We start from the raw sequence: 22,393 nt of genomic DNA on the forward strand, positions 1-22,393 counted from the left end.
GTCGTAGCGAAGCTCCATATTTCTATTCTTGAAATAGTACATTGTAGAATTTGTTATTAATAAGTCCTCTAAAATATTGAATACATGAAGATTCATTTAAATAATAATTAGTTCTCCCTAAATTAATACATAAATGTCCTATCTAGTGACAATATTCTGTGAAGAACTAAAGCGGATTTTAAACTTCATGGAAAAATACGAATGTAAGAATAATAAAAATTGTGAAAAGTGTAATAGTAAGGGGTGCCTGGGTGGCTAGGTCAGTTAAGCGTCTGCCTTAGGCTCAGGTCATGATCCCAGCCCCACATCTGGTTCCCTGCTCAACAGGGAGCCTGCTTCTCCCTCTGCTCTTCCCTCTGTGCTCTCTTTCTGTGTCATGTAGATAAAACTTGAAAAAGTGTAATAATAAGAATGTGGTGGGAACTGCCCAGGTATTTTAAATGCTGTGAAGTTATAATAATTAAAATTGCTTGATACTTAATCCTTGAATAAACAAGATGGTGGAACAGAACAGAGAATCTAAAAAGGCAGTAAATGCATGGGAATTTAACACCATAAAAGTTGTATTTCAAATGAATTCAGAAAAAATGGATTCCAACTGCTATTGGAATAACTAGGGTTAAAAAAAAAAATTATTCTTGCCCTATTAACACAATTAGTTAGAGGTGGGGACACCTGGGTGGTGCCCAGAGCATGAGCGTCTGCCTTCGACTCAGGGCGTGATCCTGGAGTCCCAGGATCGAGTCCCACATCGGGCTCCCTGCATGGAGGCTGCTTCTCCCTCTGCCTGTGTCTCTGCATCTCTCTCTCTCTCTCTCTGTCTTTCATGAATAAATAAATAAAACCTTTTAAAAAAAAATAAATAAAACCTTTTAAAAAAAGAATTACTTAGAGGTGGATCAAATATTTAAACATTAAAAAAGAAACCATGAAAAAAAATTAAAAAATAATAAAAAAAATAAAAAAGAAACCATGAACACATAAGAAAAAATGTGAAAGTTAAAAGCGAAATCATCTTAGAAGCTGGCAGGCCCCCTACGCATGACCAAAAGCTGTATATATAAAGCTTGAAATATTTTATCTCATAAGAATAAAAAGTGTATGCATGACAAAAGGAAGAAAGTCAGAATCAAAACCAAAAAATACCAGGGAAAAAATCCTTTTCAACCTGTGCTCAAAGTGCGATGTTCATTTGACATGCAGTAAGGTTCATTTGTTAGTGTTTGTGTTTCATTTTGGGTTCTCTTTGCATTTTGGTTGGTTTTATTTTTTTATTTTGGGAGCCAGACAACACACTACGTGTGGTTCTGAAGATCCAGAGCTATACAAAGAGTTCTACTCAGAAGTGCACTTCCTTCCCATCCCAGATACCCCAGATCCCTCTTTTTCCACCTCTTTCCATTGCCCGTTGTTGTTTTAGTTCTCTGTTATTCCTGTGCTTTATTTTGCACAGGTGAGGAGGTATGTGTATTTGTTTTAATACCCTTTTCTTTCTTCCCTGGAGGGTAGTGTCCTATAGATACTCCTTTGCACTCTCCTTTTTTCACTTGGCTGTATGTCTTGGTTATCTATTACCTTATATCAGTTCATAAAGAACGTCATCCTTTTTTTTTTTTTCTTTTGCAGCTGCATAGTGCAGAGTCCCACATCGGGCTCCCTGTACAATGTTCCTCAATTGTGTGCATATAACGCACTGTATTCAGCCACTCCCATGTATGGGCATTTAGGATGTTTTCAATATTTTGTGATTACAAACAAGACTGCAGTGAATAGCCTTTTGTAAATGTATTTCCAATTTGTTGAAGGTGTATCTTTCAGGACAGATTCCTAGAATTGGATTGCTGGGTTGGAACCCAAGTAGATTTATCATTTAAGTATTACCAGATTTCCTTTCAGCAAGATTGTACTATGCATACATTCTCACTAGTTTGAGTGTGTAAGTGCTCATTTTCCAACTGCTTCACCAACAGAATGTGTTGTAATTATTTGGCAGTCTGATAGATGAGAAATGATCCCTCAGTAATGAATTTACATTTCTCTTTCAGGGTGTTTGACCTTTTTAAAAAATATGTGTGGAGTGTCATTTTTATCTTTTTGTGAGTTCTCCATTCAACCTTTTTTGAAAAAAAATTTTAAGCCTGTAGTAAAGTTGAAAAAAAAAATGGTATGATAACCTATAATTCTTCTCCTGTTACTGTTACTTACTGCTGACATTTTGCCCTGTTTTCTTCCATCTTTCTGTAACAAAGTACACAATTTGATGATTTGGCAGCTAGCTGTATGCATCCATGAAACCACCACCAAAGTACACAAAATTTCATTGTGTCCAGAAGTTTCCTCATGCTCCCATCCCTTCCTATACTGTTGCCCCCAGGCAATGACTGCTCTGTTCTCTGACATTATACATCAGTTTACCTTTTCTAGAGTTTTATATAAATGTAAATACACAGCATGTATTCTTTTTTAAAAAAATATTATTTATTTATTTATAGAGACACACAGAGAGAGAGAGAGAGAGAGAGAGAGAGAGAGAGAGAGAGGGGCAGAGACCCAGAGACCCAGGCAGAGGGAGAAGCAGGCACCATGGAGAGAGCCTGACATGGGACTCATCCAGGGTCTCCAGGATCACACCCTGGGCTGCAGGTGGCGCTAAACCGCTGCACCACCAGGGCTGCCCAGCATGTATTCTTTTGTATTTGGCGTCTTTTTTTTTTTTAATACTTTTTTTTTTTTTTTTAAATTTATGATAGTCACACAGAGAGAGAGAGAGAGAGGCAGAGACACAGGCAGAGGGAGAAGCAGGCTTCATGCACCGGGAGCCCAACATGGGACTTGATCCCGGGTCTCCAGGATCGTGCCCTGGGCCAAAGGCAGGTGCCAAACCGCTGCGCCACCCAGGGATCCCTGGCATCTTTTATTCAGCATAATGATTTTGAGATGCATCCATGCTTTATGTGTATTGGTAGTTTATTTCTTTTTATTACTGCACAGTATTCCAGTTTATGGATATACCACAGTTTGTTTATCCATTCACTTTTTGATAATCATCTAGGTTGTTTCCCGTTTTTGGCCTTTATGAAATAAAGCTGTCGACATGGTAAATTTGATGCTGAAACATTTGGAAGTTGCAGATCTCATGACACATCATCTGTATAGACTTCAAGATACTCTCCTAAGAATCACATTTTCCTTTAATAAAAGCAATAATGTTATTATACTGATAATGATCACACTTAAGAAAGTGAATATTAATTCAATATCATCTAACACTCTGACCATATTTTGATTTTCCTATTATCTCAAATATGTCTTTTTTAAAAAAAAATTTTATTTATTTACTTATTTATGAGAGAGAGAGAGGCAGGCAGGCAGAGAGACAGGAGGAGGGAGAAGCAGGCTCCATGCCGGGAGCCCGACATGGGACTCGATCCCGGGACTCCAGGATCGCCCCCTGGGCCAAAGGCAGGCGCTAAACCGCTGAGCCACCCAGGGATCCCCTCAAATATGTCTTTTACACCTTTTTTTTTGGATCTAGGATTTAGTCAAGAGTTTGAGCATTACATTTGGTTACATCTCTTCAACTTTAGTTATGTCTTATTCTGCATAAGGAGATATTCCAGATTCTTTATGCTTTCTCTGCCCAAGACTGGAATCACCTATTGCTCCAAAGAATCCCTTTGTGCTTTTTAGTGAGGAATTATATATGGAAATGAGGGTCTAGTTGCTGGTCCTGCTCATTGCTATTAGGATTCTGTTGTTTCTAGGCTTTTTCAGCAGGCATAGAGGGTAAAGGTAGGAAATATATTTAAATGTATATATATATTTAAAAGATTTTATTCATTTATTTATGAGAGACACGCAGAGAGAGAGAGAGAGAGAGGCAGAGAGAGAAGCAGGCTCTATGCAGGGAGCCTGACATGGGACTCGATCCTGGGTCTCCAGGATCAGGCCCTGGGCTCAAGAAGGCGCCAAACCGCTGAGCCACCCGAGCTGCCCAAGAATAAAGTTTCTATGAATTTGTGTATAAATCTTTGAACATACCTTTTCATTTCACTAGGATTGGACCTGGGAGAAACCTCAAAATGTTTTCTTAACAAGAAAGCATTCCTTTTCATGGAAATCGGTAGATAATATAAAAACTTCTGTAAAATTGAAAGATGATTATGATTTATTAATAGCTGTCAAGTCTTTTTCAGTAAACTTTTGAATGCCTATGAAATTAGGGCACATGTAAAACAAAAATGGATAAGACACAGTCCCTGTCCTTGTGAAAATTACAGCTTAGTTTCAGATTGGTGAGGGCAAAGAAAAATTAGTATTATTACACAGATATTCTAACTGCTGACTAACCCTGGTTTGCCAGGTGTCAGAAAAACACTTAATTGGGGTGCCTCGATGGCTCAGTCATTTAAGTGTCAGACTCTTGATTTCGGCTCAGGTCATGGGATCAAGCGCCCTGAATTGGACTCACACTGAATGTAGAGCCTGCTTGAGATTCTCCTGCCCACTCTAGCACATGTGCGTGCACACGCGCACACACATGCGTGCATTCTCTGTCTCTAAAGAAAACACACAAAACACTTTTCATTATTGAATATACCTATACTAAGTTTCTGTAAGCCACAAGAAAATCATTTATTAGTTTATAGTTACACCATGTCAAGAAAGTGCTCATTTAATGCTTTCCTGTGTATCCCACTTTTTTATGTTTGAGGTTGTTAATCACAGAAACCTAAATTTTCAGAAAATTAGAAATAACAATGCATCTATGTGGAATATTAATGTTTTTAAGTGCAATAATGGCTATAAAATGTTTAATAAAATATATATAAAACATAAGACAGTTCGATTCTATCCTAATCCTTTATCTCAGTGATGAGAAATTTCAAAAATCTAGAAAAGTTGAAAGATAGCATTATAAATACTTTGTATATTTGGCTATTTAGGTATATTACTTAGGTATATATGTATTATATTGATATGTATATGTAGACATATGCATATAAATTATTTTTGGCTGAATTATTTGAAAGTAAGCTGCAGAAACCATGATACCATATCCCTGAATACTTCAGCTTGCTCCTCAGAAGAATAAGGATGTTCTTTTACATATTTTTGTCAGCTGCAGTAATGGTGTTATGGTTAGCAGTAATTCCCCAGTATCATCTTACAGCCAGTTAATAGTCATATCTCCCCAGTTGCCTAATAAATGTCTGCTGTTTAAATCTTGATTAAAACAAGGTTCTCCTATTTTTTTTTAAATTTTATTTATGATAGTCACACACAGAGAGAGAGAGGCAGAGACATAGGCAGAGGGAGAAACAGGCTCCATGCACCGGGAGCCCAACGTGGAATTCGATCCCGGGTCTCCAGGATCGCGCCCTGGGGGCCAAAGGCAGGCGCTAAACCGCTGCGCCACCCAGGGTTCCCCAGGTTCTCCTATTTTAGAGGTGTATGTTTATCTCTTCATCTAAAACCATCTCCCTCCCCTCCACTACCCCAATAACTGAATTTCTTTTTTTTCATATTTTCTTGGAAAATATCCCACATTCTGGATTTAACTTGTTCTCTCTCCATTGTATTTTCTTAAAACTGGAAGTTCAGACTAAAAGATTGATTAGGTTTTAGTTAAATATTTTGTTGAGAGCAATCAAGATGCTGTATACTGCATATTATTGTATCATTGTTTTTTTTTTTTTAATTTTTATTTATTTATGATAGTCACACACAGAGAGAGAGAGAGAGAGGCAGAGACACAGGCAGAGGGAGAAGCAGGCTCCATGCACCGGGAGCCCGACGTGGGATTCGATCCCGGGTCTCCAGGATCGCGCCCTGGGCCAAAGGCAGGCACTAAACCGCTGCGCCACCCAGGGATCCCTGTATCATTATTTGTAATGGGAAGTTTGACCATATGGTTATTGGAAGCTAGTTTTTAAATAATTTTTAAGGTAAAACCGTGTTACAATGTACATCCCCTTTGATTACACTAGAAAACATTAATATTTGTGAATGTATTGAACCTGATGGCTTTCTCTGTCCCTCAAACAGGAGAGTGAGTTTTTATTTTCTCGCATACTTTCTCCTGGACTGCTATTTTCAGTAGTGCTTAAAGAACTGGACAGGAAGTATAATGGCTTCATTTCTGGATCAGCAATGCAATTTTGTTTTTTGGGTGTTTTTGCAATTTTGTTCTATATTCACATGTACTTTGGTAAAATATTCAAAACAACTTTTCTTCCATTATGTACATACCCACTACGTAAAGCAGTGGTAGAGTTTATTTATTTATTTATTTATTTATTTATTTATTTATTTATTTATTTAATGGTAGAGTTTAATATCCTTGTGTTTTGAATTAGACTGAAACAAGGAGGCTTGGTCTTTTTGGTATTACTAATTTGAAAAGTAGGGGTGTATGAACTTTTTTAAGGTTGATATTTTTGTTGTTTAAAACCTATTGCTTTGGGAGTCCTGGGTAGCTCATGGTAGAGCGTCTGCCTTTGGCTCAGGGCGTGATTCTGGAATCCCAGGATTGAGTCCCACAGATGGAGCCTGCTTCTCCCTCTACCTGTGTCTCTGCTTCCTGCTTTTCTGTCTGCCTGTGTGTCTCTGCCTCTCTCTCTCTGTGTATGAGAGACATACTCATGAATACTCTCTCTCATGAATAAATAAAATCTTAAAAAAAAAAAAACTATTGCTTCTTTTAAATCTGATCCCTCTTTGGAGAGGGAAGATTGTAACGTGGCTTATGGGTTGAAACTTCTAAACTATATTCTTTTGGAGTGCAGAAACTGTCTTAGATTGGAGATGTCCCTTGCCTTTTCTAGGTAACATAATAATTTGAAGTCAAGAGATATTTTAAGGTTATTGTTACCAGCAAATTATTGCATAGTCATGAATGAGTTGACTATCTCCCAATAGAATAAAGAGGAGGAAAATCACATAATAAGACTTTTTTTTCTTCCTGTCCTTTTTCTACTTTTGATGAACAATTACTCTCCCTTGAGAGAAGCAACAAAATTAATTGTTTGCTGGCATGTCAGTGTTTGATAAGCATTAAGCACAAATAGATGAGCACAGCTAAGCAACTTCATAATTACAGGAAAAACCCCCATTATTCTTTCTGTATCAGAGTGCTTTTTGTGTACATGATCACACAAGAAGCTTTACTGAAGTAATTTAAATATATATATATATTTTTAAGTGTCAAGCAACAAAAGAAGATCCCTTATTTATTGACAGGGATAGCATATAGAATCCGTGCATCCATGGCTTTAAGTATCCTAGTAAGTGATGATTCAACTGACAAAAAAGGCACTCTAAAAAGAAAAGAAAAAAAAAAAACATTTTTTAAGTCCAGAGAGTTTTTTTTTTTAAGATTTTATTTATTCATGAGAGATACACAGAGGCAGAGACATAGGCAGAGGGAGACGCAGGCTCTCCATGCTGGGAGCCCGATATGGGACTTGATCCCGGGACCACAGGATCACTCTCAGAGCCAAAGGCAGACGCTCAACCACTTAGCTACCCGGGTGTCCCTCCAGAGAGTATTTTTCTCTCAAATAGTATCCTGTCTTTTTTTTTTTTTTTTTTTTTAAGTATCCTGTCTTAAAATTAATTTTATTTGGGTTATATGCATGTACCTTTCTCCCAGAACTTTAAAGTTGCATTCCTCAGATTCACTGCCAATATTTGTTAATATCAAACTGTCACAGAGAGGAGCTCCAGCCAAAGAGACTATCCAAATTTCTCTATTTGAAATAATAGTATCTGTTGCCAGACAACTATCCTAAGCCTTTTATAAGTACTGCTAACTCATTTCATGCTCATTGCAACCTCATAAACTTAGTGCTTTTATTTTTATGACTTTATAGGTAAGGAAACAGGTTAAATTACTTGCCTAAGATCACACGGAATAAAAGCAAAGCCAAGATTTGACTACAAACATGTTATGCTGCAGTCCATGCTTTTACACTCTATTATAATGTCTCGTAAGATGTGATAGTTGGCATTGAGGTTCTGGAAGAGTGGAGACAACAGGGCACATATGTGTCTATAGAATCAAAGGTCTTACGGTCAATTCATATAGAGGAGAATCTTTTTTCTTTTTCTTTTTTCTTTTTCTTTTTTCTTTTTCTTTTTAAAAAATATTTATTTGAGACAAAGCACAGGCAGACAGAGGGAGAGGGAGAAACAGACTCCCACACTGAGCAGGGAGGGCAATGTGGGGCTTGATCCCAGGACTCTGGGATCCTGACCAGAGCCAAAGGCAGGTGCTTAACCGACTGAGCCACCAAGTGCTCCTGTTTTCTTTTTCTACATAATCTGAATTGCCATGAATTCCCTTATATTGTCCTTTAGTCTTATTGGGACTATGAAGATGCAGAAATAATGCTAATAACTCCTTTTTCTTTTCCTGCATGTGTTAATATACAATGTTTTTGTTGTCTTTTGTTTGTTTGTTTGTTTGTTTGTTTGTTTTGGAAAATCTGAACTGGAGCCAGAGGTCAAAAGGTGCTAAGAGGGAAGTCTTAGGGAAAACACGTAGACAAGAAAGTAGATATGGGACACTGGAAAAATGTGATAGTATGATAAACTGACTATTTAAAAAAAGATAGTAATATATACTTTCGAAGTTCATTGCACAGAAACATTTTAAGGAATAGTAAACATTTAAAATGGAAGGTATTGGGACACCTGGGTGGCTCAGTGGTTTAGCACCTGCCTTTGGCCTGGGGCATGATCCTGGAGTCCCGGGATTGAGTCCCACACCAGGCTCCTTGCGTGGAGCCTGCTTCTTCCTCTGCTTGTGTCTCTGCCTCCCCGCCCCCCGCCCCCCCCCCCGCCGTCTCTCATGAATAAATAAATAAAATATTTTAAAAAATAAAATAAAGTGGAAGGTATTGATTAAAGGGTACAAATAGATAATCCTTTCAGAAATTACAATCTTTACATTAAAAGAACAAATTAGCAATCAAAGTTTACATAAATGGTGATTTAAACAGTCAATAAATTTACTTAGCCCTTTCTTGCTGGGTGTTTAGGCTTTTTGTTTGTTCCATAAGGAATTATGTCTCTTGGTATTAAAAAATGGAATGGAAACTTTTTTTTATTATTTATTTGAGATAGTAAGAGCATGAGCATGGGGGGAGAGGGAGAAGCAGGCTCCCCCCTGAGCAGGGAACCTATGTGAGGGAGGCCCAATCCTGGACCCTGAGATCATGACCTGAGCCGAAGGCAGACACTCAACTAACTGAGCCACCGAGGCACCCCAGAATGGAAACCTTTTAGTAAAAGGTACATATATATATAGTCTTTTGTCCTACCCTTTCCTGAGTCCTGAGCCTACTTTCTTAAAGCAACTATTTTTGACCTGTGTCTGTGTAGTTGATGGTTTCGTTTTATTGAGATATAATTGACATGTAACATTATGTTCATTTCATTTTTTTAAAAATATTTTATTTATTATTTTTTAAAGATTTATTTATGAGAGAGAGAGAGGCAGAGGCAGAGACACAGGAGGAGGGAGAAGCAGGATCCATGCAGGAGCCTGATGTGGGACTGGATCCCAGGTCCCCAGGATCACACCCTGGGCTGCAGGCGGCGCTAAACCGCTGCACCACCGGGACTGCCCCAGATTTTATTTATTTATTCATGAAAGACAGAAAGATAGAGATAGGCAGAGGGAAAAGCAGGCTTCATGCAGGAAGCCCAGTGTGGGACTCGATCCTGGGACTCCTGGGATCACATCCTGAGCCAAAGTCATGCTCAACTGCTGAGCCACCCAGGCGTCCTTCATTTCATATTCTTTTGTTTAATGTATAGCTCCATCATGCTTATTGCTATTTCTTGATTGATCGGCTTTAGCTATTACCATCAACTTGTGCTATGATTAAAGAAGATTTAATTCATTTATCCTACTTCCACTCTCCTTTCTGACATCAGAGTTGTACAGTCTTAACCACAGTCTAAATTTAGAACATTTTCACTGCCCCTGCACCCTCCTCCCCCCAAAAATAAAACAAACTCACTGCAGTCACTCACCATTATACTCTTTTCTCAGATTCTGGCAACTAATCTACTTTCTGTCCCTGGGAATTTGCCTATTCTGGACATTTCATATAAGGGGAATAATATAATATGTGGTCTTTTGTGGCTACTTCTTCCACTTAGTATAATGTTTTTAAGGTTCATTCATGTTGCAGGATATGTCAGTACTTCATTTCTTTTTAAGGCTGAATAATATTTTGTCACATGGATATACTACCTTTTATATATCCACTCATCAGTTGATGGACATTTGAGTTGTTCCACTTTTGGACTATTATAGTTAATGCTGTTGTGAACAGTTGTAGTTTTTTTTTCTGTGTGTGTGGGTATATTTTCATTTCTCTTGGATATATACCTAGAAGTAGAATTATTGGGTCAAATGGTAATGCTCATATTTAACGTTATGAGAAACTGACAAACTGTTTCCCAAAGTATTTGCATTATTTCACATTTCCACCAGCAGTCTGTGAGTGTTCCAGTTTCCCCCCATGCTCACCAACACTTGTTATTTTTTGTCTGATAATAGCCTTTCAAACAGGTGTGAGGTGCTATCTCATTACAGTTTTGATTTCCATTTCCCTGATGTTGAGAAGTACCTTTTGGCCATCTGTATGTCTTCTTGGCGAAAATGTCTCTTCAGATCGTCTGCCCATTTTTTTCCCTTTTTTTTTCTGCCCATTTTTTTTTTTTATTTTTATTTATTTATGATAGTCCTACAGAGAGAGAGAGAGAGAGAGGCAGAGACATAGGCAGAGGGAGAAGCAGGCTCCATGCACCGGGAGCCCGACGTGGGATTCGATCCCGGGTCTCCAGGATCACGCCCTGGGCCAAAGGCAGGCACCAAACCGCTGCGCCACCCAGGGATCCCTCTGCCCATTTTTTAATTGAAGTTTGTTTTTCCCCTGTTGAGTGTATGAATTCTTCAATATTTTGGATATTAGCCCCTTATCAGATACATGATTTCAAATGTTTCCTCCCATTCAGTAGCTTACCTTTGATTTTATTGATGGTTTCCTTTACTCTGCAGAAGCTTTTTTTAAGTATGATTTCACACTTATTTTTAAAAACTTTTGTTGTATTTGCTTTTGGTGTCAAATTCGGAAAATCAAGACTTTTGTCAATGAGTTAACAACCTATGTTTTCTTTTAGGAGTTTCATTGTTTCCGATCTTATGTTTAAGTGTTTAATCTATTTGTGTATGATGTAAGATAGTGGTCCAGTTTCTTTCTTAATGCCTATGGCTGTCCAGTTTTCCCAGCAACATTTATTGAAGAGACTATCCTTTCGCCATTGTATATTCATAGCTCCTTTGTCATAAGCTAATTGACTATATATGAGTGGATTTATTTCTTTTTTTAAGGGATCCCTGGGTGGCGCAGCAGTTTGGCGCCTGCCTTTAGCCCAGGGCGCGATCCTGGAGACCCGGGATCGAATCCCACATCGGGCTCCCGGTGCATGGAGCCTGCTTCTCCCTCGGCCTATGTCTCTGCCTCTCTCTCTCTCTCTCTCTCTCTGTGACTATCATAAATAAATAAAAATTGAAAAAAATATTTTATTTCTTTTTTTAAGATTTTATCTACTTATTCATTAGAGACACAGAGAGGGAGAGAGAGGCAGAGGCACAGGCAGAGGGAAAAGCAGGCTCTATTCAGGGAGCCTGATGTGGGACTTAATCCTGAGACTTCAGGATCATGCCCTGAGCCGAAGGCAGACACACTCAACCCCTGAGCCACCCAAGCATCCCAATGTGGATTTGTTTCTAAGTTCTCTATTCTGTTCCACTGATCTATATGTCTGTTTTTATGCTAGTACCATACTGGTTTTTTGTTTGTTTTTGTTTTTAAGATTTTATTTATTTATTCATGAGAGACAGAGAGAGAGAGAGAGAGAGGCAGAGACACAGGCAGAGGGAGAAGCATGCTCCATGCAGCGAGCCTGACATGGGACTTGATCCCGGGTCTCCAGGATCACACCCTGGGCTGGCAGGTGTTAAACCGCTGAGCCACCCGGACTGCCCTGTTTGTTTTTGTTTTGAGAGAGACAGCACAAGCAAGGGCTGAGGGAGGAGAGGAAGAAGGAGAAAGAATCTTAAGCAGGCTCAATCACCCAGGCATCCCTAGTACTATTACTGTTTGATTACCATTGTTTTGTTTGTTTGTTTTTTTGATTACCATTGTTTTGTAATAAAATTTGAAATCAGAGACCATGAAACTTCCAGCTTTGTACATTTTTCTCAAGATTGTTTGGTTATTGAGGTTTTTTTATGGTTCCATACAAATTGCAAGATTTAAAAAATTGTAATATTATTCCATTTTTTTGAAAAAATGCTATTTGAATTTTCATGGTAATTAAATTGAATGTGCAGATTGCGGCAGGTAGTATGGATATTTTAACAGCATTGATTCTTTTAATCCAAGAGCTTGGACTGTCCATTTATTTGTATCTTTTTAATTTTCTTTCATTAAGTTTTTATAGTTTTCAATATACAGGTGTTTTCCCTCGTTTTATTCCTAGGTATTTTGTTATTTTGGATACAATTGTAAATGACATTATTTTCTTAATTTTCTGATAGTTCATTATGAGTATATAGAAACACAACCAATTTTTGTGTATTGATTTTGTATTCCATAACTCAACTGAATTTATTACTTCTAACAGTTTTTTGGTGGAGTCTTTAGATTTTTCTGTATATAATATCATGTTGTCTGCAAATAGTGACAGTTTTATTTATTCCTTTCCAGTTTGGGTGCCTTTTATTTCTTTTTCTTGCCTAATTGCTCTGGTTAGGACTTTAGTACTCTGTTGACTGGAAGCAGTGAGATGAACATCCTTGTCTTATTCCTGATCTTAGAGAGAAAAGGCTTTCTCATTGTTGAATACAATATCAGCTGTGGGCTGTATTTATATAAACCTTTATTGTGTTAAGGTTTGTTCTCTTTATACCTACTTTGTTGAGAGTTTGTATGATGAATGGGTGTGGAATTTTGTTAAATCTTTCTCTTTTTTCAAGATGGTCATATTTTTTTTATTTATTTATTTTTTAAGATTTTATTTATTTATTCTTGAGAAACACAGAGGGAGGCAGAGACACAGGCAGAGGGAGAAGCAGGCTCCATTCATGGAGCCTGATGTGGGAGTCAGTCCTGGGTCTCCAGGATCACACCCCGGGCTGAAGGCGGCGCTAAACCGCTGGGCCACCAGGGCTGCCCCGATCATATTCCTTTAATCCTTCATTTTGATAATGTGTCCATGCTGACTGATTCGTGAAGGTTGAACCATCCTTGCATCCCTGGAATAAGTCCCACTATTGTAGAGATGATCCTTTAATCTGTTGAATTTGATTTGCTAATATCTTGTTGAAGATTTTTTGCATCTATGTTTATTGAGGATATTAACCTGTAATTGTTATCAGGGTAAGTCTGGCCTCATAAAATGAATTCAGAAGAGTTCCCTCCTTTTCTATTTTTTGGAAGAGTTTGAGAAGAATTAGCATTGTTCTTTGACTTTTTGGTAGAATTTACCAGTGAACCCATTGGTTTTTGTTTGTTGGGTTAATTCAGTCTCCTTACTAGTTAATGGTCTTTTCAGACTTTCTGTTTCTTCCTGATTCATTATTGGTATAGGTTGTATGTTTCTAGCAGTTTATTAGTTTCTTCTAGTTTGTCCAGTTTATTAGCATATGATTGTTCATAGTGGTCTCTTAGGATCTTATGTATATTTATAGCACAGTTATAACGTCTCTTTCATTTCTGATTTTGAGTTATCTTTTCTTAGTATAGTTAAAGGCTTGTCGGTTTTGTTTCTTTTCAAAAAAATCGACCCTTAGTTTCGTTGATCTTCTCTATTGTCTTTTTAGTCTCTGTTTTATATATTTCAGCTCTAGTTTTTGTTATTTCCTTCCTTGTACTAACTTTGGGCTTTGTTTTTCTTTTTCTAGTTCCTTGAAGTGTAAAGTTACGTTGTTTGAGACTTTTCTTGTTTCTTAAGGTAGGCATTTATCACTATGACTTTCCCTCTTAGAAGTACTTTTGTTGCATCCCATAAATTTTGGTACATTTCAATTTTCATTTGTCTCCAGGTATTTTTTATTTTACTTTGATTTCTTTAATTCGTTGGTTGTACAGTAGCATGTTACTTAATCTCTATTTTCTAGTTTTCTTGTAGTTTATTTCTAGTTTCATACCATTGTGCTCAGAAAATATATGCTTGATATATTTCAGTCTTTTAAAATTTATTACTTGTTTTGTGAGTATGTGGTCTATCTTGGAGAATGTTGCATGTATTTGAGAAGAATGTGTATTTTGCCTTTGGGTGGGATATTCTGTATGTATCTGTTAAGTCCATTTGGTCTGATGAGTCATTTAAGGCCATAGTTATCTTACTAATTTTCTGTCTGGATGATATATTGATGTAAGTAGGACATTAAGATTTTTATTATTATTGCCTTGTATCATTTTCTCCCTTGAGGTCCGTTAATATATTTAGGTACTCCTATGTTAGGTACAATAATATTTACAAATGTTAAGTCATCTTGTTGGATTGACCCATTTATCATTTTTTTATTTATTTTTATTTATTTATGATAGTCACACACACAGAGAGAGAGAGGCAGAGACATAGGCAGAGGGAGGAGCAGGCTCCATGCACCGGGAGCCCGACATGGGATTCGATCCCGGGTCTCCAGGATCGAGCCCTGGGCCAAAGGCAGGCGCTAAACCGCTGCGCCACCCAGGGATCCCCCCTTTATCATTTTGTAATGCCATCTTTGTCTCTTATTACAGTCTTTGTTTTATTTATTTATTTTTAAAATTTTTTTTATCTACGATAGTCACATACAGAGAGAGAGAGAGGCAGAGACACAGGCAGAGGGAGAAGCAGGCTCCATGCACCGGGAGCCCAACATAGGATTCAATCCCGGGTCTCCAGGATCGCGCCCTGGGCCAAAGGCAGGCGCCAAAACCGCTGCGCCACCCAGGGATCCCACAGTCTTTGTTTTAAAATCTATTTTTTTCTGATAAAAGTATAGCTATTTCAGCTTTCTTTTGTTTCCATTTGCATAGAATACTTTTCCATACTTTTACTTCAGTCTGAGTGTGCCCTTACCTCAAAAGTGAGTCTCTTCTAGGCCACATATATATGAGTCTTGTCTTTTTTATCCTTTCAGCCATTCTGTGTCTTTTAATTGGAACATTTACTCCATTTACATTTTTAAGTAATTATTGACAGGTATATACTTATTGTTAATTGATTACTGTTTTTGTAGTCCCTTTCTGTTTCTTCTTTTCTTGCTTTCTTTGATGACTTTCTTTAGTGGTATAATTATATATTCCCTTCTTTTTACCTTTTGTGTATAGATTTTTGCTTTGTGGTTACCATGAGGCTTATATATAACATCTTATATCTAATAATCTATTTTATAAAGTTACTGACAGCTTACATTTGAGGCCATTCTAAAGCTTAACATTTTTATTCTCCCACCCCTGTGGTTTGTTTTTTATGTCACATTTTATTGTGTATCCTTAACTAATTATTGAAATCATAATTATTTTTATTGCTTTTATCTTTTAACTTCCATCTAGCTTTATAAATGATGAATCTGTTTTCTTTACATTTACTTTTCCAGTGAGATTTCTTTCATATGTTTTCTTGTTGCCAATTAGTGCCTTTTCAGCTTAAAGAAGTTCTTGCGCAGCGGTTTGGCGCCTGCCTTTGGCCCAGGGCGCGATCCTGGAGACCCGGGATCGAGTCCCACGTCGGGTTCCCAGTGTGTGGAGCCTGCCTCTCTCTCTCTCTCTCTCTCTCTCTCTCTCTCTGTGTACTATCATAAAAAAAAAAGAAGAAGAAGAAGTTCCTTTTGCTTTTGTTTGCAAAACTCTCATCTCTTCCTCAACATTGAAGAATAACTGCTGGATAGGGTACTCCTAGCTGGAACTTTTTTTTTTTTTTTTTTTTTGAAGTACTCTGAGTGTATTGTGTTACTCCTTTCTGGCTTGCAGTTTCTACTCAACAGTCTGCTCATATTTTCATGAGGGTTCCTTGCACATAATGAGTTATTTTTCTCCTGCTGTTTTTAATTTTCTGCTTGCCTTTAACTTTTGAGATTTTTTTAAAGATTTTTTCTAGTTTTTTTTTTTTTAAGATTTTATTTATTTGAGAGAGAACAAGAAAGCACAAGAGTGGGGTGAAGCAGAGGGAGAAGCAGGCTCCACTGAACAGGGAGCCTGATGCAGGGCTCGATCCTAGGACTCTGGGATCATGACCTGAGACAAAGAAAGATGCTTAACTGACTGAGCCACCCAGGCTCCCTAATTTTTGAGATTTTAGTTATGTGTGTCTTGTGGTAGCTGTCCTTGGATTCATCTTATTTGGAATTCTGTTGGCTTCCTAGATCTTTTCCCAAGTTAGGGAAGTTTTCATCCATTATTTTTTCAAAAGAGATTTCTGCGTCTTTCTTCACCTTCTGGGACCCCTATAATGCAAATGTTAGTCCATTTGATCTTGTCCCATAAGCCCCTTAGGCTATATCCGTGCTTTTTTTTTTCTTGCATTGATTGAGTTTCACTGTCTTGTCTTTGAGTTGACTGATCCTTTCTTCTACTTCATCTAGTTTGCTGTTGTATCTAAGTGTATTTTTCAGTTCAGTTATTGTATTCAGCTATGTATGTGACTTCTATTTGGTACTTTCTAGTATTTACTACTTCTCTCTTGAAGTTCTCACTGTGTCCATCCCTTCTTCTCCCAAGATTGGTGAGTGTATTTATAGCCATTGTTTCAAATTTATCTCTGTTTCATTAAGGTTTATTTTTTGAGGTTTTATTTTGTTCATTCATTTGGAACATATTCCTCTGTTTCATCATTTTGCTTGACTCTGTTGATTTATTGGAAACAACCACCTGTCAGCGTCTTGAAAGAGTAGCCTTATGTAGACGAACCTTTTTTTTAAAGATTTATTTATTTATTCATTCAGAGAGAGCGAAGAGAGAGGCAGACACAGGCAGAGGGAGAAGCAGGCTCCATGCAGGAAGCCCGATGTGGGACTCGATCCTGGATCTCCAGAATCACACCCTGGGCTGCAGGCAGCGCTAAACTGCTGCGCCACTGGGGCTGCCCTGAATCTTGTTGTTTAGCCCTGCCCCAACTCTCTTGTCTTTCAAACCTTTGTGGTTTTCCAAGCAGCCTGTTATATATATATTTTTTAAATTTTTATTTATTTATGATAGTCACAGAGAGAGAGAGAGAGGCAGAGACACAGGCAGAGGGAGAAGCAGGCTCCATGCACCGGGAGCCCGATGTGGGACTCGATCCTGGGTCTCCAGGATCGCGCCCTGGGCCAAAGGCAGGCACTAAACCTCTGTGCCACCCAGGATTCCCTAGGCAGCAGTTTTTAAATGTGTGCAGATATATACATTCCTGTGGGACCAGAAGCATAAGCCTCTCTCGCCAGGCAATCTGGCAGTGTCCCCTGGGGAGCAGTTGCAAAAATCAGGCCTCCAGATGAGTGTATAATTTCTTTCTGGGAGATACTGGTGAGCTGGAGTATGATAGAGCAAGAGTGCCAAGAGGTGTCCACAGCCATGTATCTTGACAGCAGTTCCCTAGTCTACTAGATGTGTGCCACAGATCTCAAGTATACTTGAGACATTGGAGATACATGATAAAATAAAAGCTCCAGGACAAGCCAGGAGGCCTTCACAGAAAGACCGGGGGTTGTGCCTTGACATGCAGTCTGTACAGTACCCTGGAGGTAGCTTCCTGGCTGGGAACTATCTCCTTGATTGCCAGAGACCCATGGTACCCAGGAATGCAAGCCCTACCAGGCACCAGAACCAGGTGATGATGGGGCATCCTCTTAGTGGCAGCTGCAAAATACCAGGGCATAGAACATAAAAACCAGAGCACCAACTATATGTAAAATTCCCCTCCAGGAGTCAGTGGTGCTCCAGAGCATGACAGGAGAGTGCAGAGATAGTGCCTACCCTCTGAAGTCTCTGGAAAGGACTAGTCAGCCCTTAGATGCATGTTTAATTATATTGATTTTCAAAGTAGAAATTCAGTAATCTATCAATAACTAATGTTACTTTAACTATTATGCCTGTAATTATATATCCTTTTTCATTTGGCTTTTGGTTGTTTTCTGGAATTTTTCTTACTTTTCCCTTGTGTCATCTCCTTTTATCATGTATCTCCAATGTCTCAAGTATACTTTTCTTGTCTGTGTGTTTTCCCTGAGACCTCCCTCTTAGAGCCCTCCAATTTCTGACTGTAGATTAATCTTCGATTAAATACATTCCAGGATTTGTTTTTAATTCCAGTATAGTTAACATACACAGTGCCATATTAGTTTCAGGTGTACAGTATCATGATTCAGCAATTCCATACATGACCCATTGTCCATCACAAGTGTACTCCTTAGTCCTCATAGATTTTCTTTACAATTATTCTCTTGGAACTTTTTTTTTTCCTGTCATCTGTTTGGATTCACTGTTTACCTGGATCTCATGTCTTCTATCTATAATCTTTTGTTTGCTGTCCTCAAATGACTTCTTCAGAAAAGGTGAATGAAAAAAAAAAAAAAGAAAGAAAAGGTGAATGATAGATAACTTCTTTAAAAAAAAAATTATGTATTTATTTACTTACTCATTTATGAGAGAGAGAGAGAGAGAGAGAGAGAGAGAGGCAGAGATACAGGAGGAGGGAGAAGCAGGCTCCATGCCGGGAGCCCAATGTGGGACTCGATCCTGGGACTCCAGGATCATGCCCAGGGCCAAAGGCAGGCGCTAAACCGCTGAGCCACCCAGGGATCCCCTAATGATAGATAACTTCTATATCCCTTTATATTTAAAAGACTGCCCTCAAATGCTATTCAGAGTTAGATTGGGTAAAAGAAATTATTTTTCTCAGAAATTAGAGGAGTCATTGCCTCATGGTCTTTCTTTATATTGGGTTCCTTTTCCTTTTCCTTTTCCTTTTCCTTTTCCTTTTCCTTTTCCTTTTCCTTTTCCTCAGACACAGAGAGAGAGAGGCAGAGACACAGGCAGAGGGAGAAGCAGACTCCATGCAGAGAGCCCAACATGGGACTCGATTCCCGGTCTCCAGGATCAGGCCCTGGGCTGAAGGTGGCGCCAAACTGCTGAGGCCAACCCCCCCCCCCCCCCCCCCCCCGCCGGCCGCCCTGTATCTTGGGTTTCTAATGAGACATTTGGTACCAGTGCAATTATTATTGCCCTTATAAACCTTTTTTTGCCCCTAAAAGTCATTAGGATCTTAATACTGGATTCTGGATTCTGAAATTTCCCTAGTCATCTCTATATATAGATTAAAGTAATCCTATTTTAGAACCAGGAGGGCTGTTTTAAATGGAGATTCCATTTAATCTCCAGGCAGTTCTTGTACTCCTTTAATAATATCCGCCCCCCCCCCAAATGTAAGTTTCTTGTTCTGCAACTCCCATGCAGATGATGGACGTTCTAAATGGATTGTCTTTGTCTCTTACCTCTTTTGGTGCGTTTATCATTTCCATAGGTGATTCCCACCCCCCCCCACACACACATTTAGAAGACTGTGTATATTAACAAAGCTAGCTTTCTTTCTTTCTTTCTTTCTTTCTTTCTTTCTTTCTTTCTTTCTTTCTTTCTTTCTTTCTTTCTTTTCTTCCTCCCTCCCTCCCTACTTTTTTCCTTTTCCTATTTATTTATTTATTTATTTATTTATTTATTTATTTATTTATTTATTTATTTATTTATGATAGAGAGAGGGAGAAGCAAGCTCCATCTGCCGGGAGCCCGACGTGGGACTCGATCCTGTGTCTCCAGGATCGTGCCGCCCCCCCCGCCCCCCCCCCCCCCCCCCCCCGCCCCGCGCCAAACTGCTGCTCCACCCAGGGATCCCCAACAAAGCTTCTTTCTCACGTTAATTACTTCTCTTTTAGAGTACCTCTTTCCATTTGGAAGTCAATATCATTTAAGATCTCTTCATTCACATAAATTATAGTTGACCCTGGAACAACAAAGGGGGTGGGATGCCAAACTCCAACACAGTAAAAAATCCACATATGTTTTGAATCCCCCAAAACTCAACTTCCAAAAGCTTACTGAACCCTCGCCTTGCCAATAACATAGTTGATTAACAGGTATTTTGTATGTTGTATGTATTATATACCATAATCTTTCAATAAAGTAAGCTAGAGAGAGGAAAACGTTACTAAGAAAATCATAAGGAACATACATTATATAAGACTATACTGTGTTTATAATCAAGAAAATTGTGCATATAAGTAATACCGTGTAGTTCAAACCTATGTTGTTCAAGGGTCAACTGTAGTTTTAAAAACTGTGCTCTTCATAAGGCACCTGGGTGGCTCATTCAGTTGGGTATCTGACACTTGGTTTCAGTTCAGGTCATGATCTCAGGGTCCTGAGATCAAACTCCATGACTCTCCGTTCACTAAAGTCTACTTCCCGTCTCTCTCCTTCTGTGTTTCCCATGCCCCACTTATGCTTGCTTCCCTCTCTCTCAAAATGAATGAATGAAAATCTTTTCTTTTAAATGTGTAAGAAAAATAATCTTTTTTTTAAAAAATGCATTTCTCTTAGATCCGTTTTCCAGTTATTTATCTTATACTCTATCTTTGGGTGTTCCTCAAATGTTTACTAATACTTGATCAGCTTTTTGTATTTATGAAATGAGCCATTAGAGAACTGATTGAAAACTTTGTGTTCCTAGCAAGGTTTTTGCTTTCAGTGAATAAGGAGAGAGTTGTCCACGATCCCGGGCACCAGAATCTGGAGAACTTACTCTGGAGTACCAGCATCCAATCCACACTGATAGCCTTTGTTATTCCATTTCTGTTCATTTTCTTTAGACAATAGCCCTACAAGGATAACTGCTAGGCTGTCTACTGTGTTGTGTTAGGGTGTCAGTAGTATTTTACAAACTTCCAGTTGATCTCTTTCTTTATCCCTCATTTCATACCTGCATTCCATCATACCCATGTATCCATAGTTTAATCAGGTATCACAGGTTGGTGGTCTCCCTCCACCACTGTATGTAGTTCACCCTACCTTTGTTTTTCTGGGTTGCCAGGGCATTGCTCTTTTTGCCTCCACATTGTTTTAGATTTAAACCTTATTCCTTTATTTTACTTTTGTTGGCTTTGAGCAGGAAGATGATATAAATATAGTTGTAAAATCCATTATCTTAAAGTTTTTGTTTCTAGTTTTTTGTTATAATAAGTGCTGTGACGACCATCATTATTATTATGCCCAAATCTTTGTACATATTTTAATTTTTCCACAAATTTTTAAAGCTTTTTAAATTTTAACAATAATTGCAGATTTACAGGAAGTTGCAGAAATAGTATAGGGAGTTTCCAGTTTTCCCCAGTAGTTACTGCTTATGTAACTATATCAAAACTAGGAATTTAACATTGATATAAAGTGTATGTTTATATGTATATTTATCTTATTATAGAATACATATTTAGAAGTGAAATAATTTTAAATTGTGATTATTGCCTAATTATGTTTATGTATGTCTTATTTAGAATGCTTCTTGTTAGAAGTACTCAAATTGAAACTCATAGCCTGTATCCAGAGAGACTAATAGGTAGGGAGCTGTCTATGAATCCTGGAGGTACATTCAGTGCCAATTTTCCTCCACCCCTAGTCAGTAAATGACTTAGTTTTCTTTATTTTGGCATCATTCGCAGACATTCTGTCCCTCCTTGGCAGCAGTAATCATATAGGACAACTCCTTGGTCATTATTGCTTAAGATTTCAGAAATAGAGTTCCCAGCATCCATCATTTCTGCCTCAAAAGGATCTTGCTGGATCATGTGTCCACCCCCATAGGGACATAGGATGGATAGGGCCATGTGATTGGCAGCCTTGGCAAGTTGTAGAGGGTCATTTCCTGAAAGGAAATAATGCTGGTCAGAAGATGAATCAGAGTATGAAAGTAGCAGTCCTGTCCGTATACTCTTACCAACCTAACACTGAATTGCATCTTTTTAAAATTTTACCTATTTTTTAAGTGATGTGAATATTTCATGAGTAACAGCTTTTGTTTTATAATTGGTATATTCATGGTTACAAATGTTTCTCAAGTGAAACTCATAGATTTTATTTTTATTTTTAAAAAATATTTTATTCATAGAGATAGAGAGAGAGAGAGAGGCAGAGACACAGGCAGAGGGAGGAGCAAGCTCCATGCAGAGAGCTTGATGTGGGACTCGATCCAGGGTCTCCAGGATCACGCCCTGGGCTGCAGGCGGCGCTAAACTGCTGCGCCACCAGGGCTGCCCAACTCATAGATTTTAATATGTAATGTACTCTTTTTTAAACAC

At 38.3% G+C, this 22,393-nt stretch overlaps 1 protein-coding gene across 1 annotated transcript in view; it reads left to right on the top strand.

Moving 5' to 3' along the window:
- Nucleotides 1-22,393, top strand: part of SRPK1 (SRSF protein kinase 1) — a 93,121-nt gene that overhangs the window by 19,870 nt on the left and 50,858 nt on the right.

Source organism: Canis lupus, chromosome 7 (genome assembly GCF_048164855.1).
Source record: "Canis lupus baileyi chromosome 7, mCanLup2.hap1, whole genome shotgun sequence".
Lineage (NCBI taxonomy): Eukaryota > Metazoa > Chordata > Mammalia > Carnivora > Canidae > Canis > Canis lupus.